General features: G+C 36.0%; 1 protein-coding gene across 1 annotated transcript in view; it reads left to right on the plus strand.

Annotated features, from left to right (window-relative positions):
- WDR63 (WD repeat domain 63) overlaps positions 1–2,774 on the plus strand; it is a 69,359-nt gene that overhangs the window by 59,308 nt on the left and 7,277 nt on the right. The window lies entirely within an intron of this gene.

Genomic DNA, 2,774 nt, shown 5'->3' on the forward strand with positions numbered 1-2,774 from the left:
TACCAAGACTATGTCAGCAGGTTCAGAAAGTGGGAGTAAAAAAGCTCAAGTGTCCATCACCAGGGAGACCAGAGACGTGCATGGGTCAAAGTGAGGCGGTGCTAAGAAAATCTGGTGGTCAGGATTAGGAGAGGGTCTGGATCCAGACTGATAGAAGCTAAACTGTCAAAAACTAGAAAGACTGAGAAAATTCAGTGAAGCAAGGGTGTGGGGAAATTAATATGATACATCCCTTTGATGAGCAAATTAAGATTATCAAAATCTGAAATATATATCTATATATTTCACGGCCATAATATATATATTCTTTGAATAAATAATATATGTAATATATATTTTTATTTACATAAAAAAATTTATAATTATTATATTTTTGACCTAACATTTTCACTTCTGGAACGCAAACTAACACAAATCTCCAAAGAAAAGTTTGTGTGAATGTATGTACGAGATTTTTATTGAAAAAAATTGAAAACTGTGTAAGTGCCTATCCACAAAAGGACTTCTACTTTATACCAATGTACTTCTGTATATTCATTTTTTTTTTTTTTTTTTTACGATGAGCAAGTATTAGTTTTGTAATTAGAGAAAAAGAAAAAGGAAATGTAGGCAAGATTGTCCAAAAACTACTCAGAGGTCAGGAACCTGGTTATCCACAGAAACTGAAGGATCTGGACAAAGTGGGCAAGAACAGGTTTGGAGTCACACCTCCAACAGGTCCATGAGTCGAAGACATTCTTTGTTCCCTACGGAAAGGTTCTTATGCATGTATCAGAGGACAGAGAGACGGTTCGGCAGTTTAGTTTAGTCCTTACAGATGTGAACAGACATATGCCTGTACTTGGTTGCCAGGTGGAGAATGACAGTGGGGAGAAAGCACATTCTGATCTTCTATCTCTATGAAAACCTCCCAAGGAAGGCAAATTACCCCATGGTAGAGAAAAGACAAGATGATCTTATGATGCTTTGCTGGTCTGAAATCACTTCCAAATATTATTTGTAAGCCATTGGATGCAGCTCACAGCTTGAATTGACTTTTTATTTCTTTTTCCTGACTATTGGAGTTGTCTACATTAGAAGCAGACATCTGACAGCAAAACAAAGGTATAAGCAAAATTTCCTTATAATGTTTAATTACCTAATGTACACCAATCTCCAGAGAAATAGCAATGGACTTCAGTAGCAGTTGGGTTATTAGAACCAGCAACAGCTCAATCGACAGGTTTGATTTCCAAAAAAAAAAAAAAATTAAATAAGAAAATAAAGATATTATAAAAACATACAGGAAAGAGAAGAGCTGACATTATATAAAAATCCTACAAGAAAAAGAAATAAGACTTCTGAGTGGGCATCATTTTGCTGTTACATGATCATAGCCATCTGAGTTGTACTTAAAATCACTGTGAATATCCCTTCAATAAAAACGAAAGCTTTTAATTTGTCTTTTTAAAAATTTGTTTAAAGACTGGACCCCTCCTCCAGTCGTCTTGTGCACCAAGAAAGTACACCTCGGGACACTGGTCCCTGACAAGGCCTGGTGTCTTCTACGTTGGCCGAGAAGATGGATACATCGATATCTGGGACCTTCTGGAGAAAACCCACGAACCAGCCCACTCACAAAACATCTGTATAACTATGATCACCTACATCAAACCCTGGACCTTTTCTGGTATGTTAATTCTGATCAAATGTGCTAAGTCATTTTGCATTTTTTTTGTGTAACTCGGGAAAATCGTGACATTCATCTGGAAAGCCTCCGGTGCTGTTTCTCAGGGTTTTTTCTTCCCTTCCTTTTTCTTTCTTTCTCCTCCTCCATTTCCTTCTCCTTCTTCTTCTTCTCTCTTGCACTCATATCTTGGATACAGCCTGAGCTTCTCTCAGTAACTTCTTCATGAACAATTATTTCTGAGACATATTTAGCATGCCAAGCAGAGGCTGATTTTGAACCACGCAATGAAAAGCATCCTTCTCATCTTCTAATAATTTATTTCCTTTGTCTTAATTTCTCTGTTTTAACCAAGTACTACTTTCAATGTAAATCCAACATACTTGCCTCTTTTAAAAGAAATTTCTCTTTGTTTCCAAGGGTGTTCAGGCATAAAATTGTCTTTCTATCCATTTCTCTCTCAGAAATGTTACATGTAGAAATTCAGGTTTCAGAACCTCCAGAGTGTCAAAGTATGGCTACTGCTTTAGTTGTATCAACAAAGTGTGTTTTGCTACAAAATATTGCTTTTGTATACCTACAGGGATTATGAGTCCAGAATTTAGGAATTTCAACCAGATCTTCTGAAAATAAGAAGAAATAAAAACACATGATGAGTTAGAAAACGAAAATTCTCAAATACATTTGTATTTTCTATCCATTTTAAATGCTCAAAGGAAACAATTCGTTTTTATAAAAAAAACTAGTTCTGGCTGTGTCTTTGAAATTCATCTCTATAATGCTATTCTTTAGCCCTGACTATGTTTTTGGTAAAAACTGGCCTCATGATTATTCTTCAAAAATCTTTCCATGTGTTGTCCCCTGCTTTCTTCTCAAGAAAAGCACTGCTATAGAGCAAGTCAGTCTCAGCTAGGAGCCACATTCAGATACATACAAATACCAAGAAAACAAGATTTGAGATGGGCAGAGTGGCTGACAAATGCTCAGGGTCTCAGCTTTCATTTCATCAAATGGAAAAAATGACTTTTACACGTTAGTAAAAAATGACTTTTACACTGTAGTCATAAATGCCTGATGAAGATGCCAAGATCGTTGTAACTACAGGAGA

Source organism: Pteropus vampyrus, unplaced genomic scaffold (assembly GCF_000151845.1).
Source record: "Pteropus vampyrus isolate Shadow unplaced genomic scaffold, Pvam_2.0 Scaffold22, whole genome shotgun sequence".
In the NCBI taxonomy this organism is placed as follows: domain Eukaryota; kingdom Metazoa; phylum Chordata; class Mammalia; order Chiroptera; family Pteropodidae; genus Pteropus; species Pteropus vampyrus.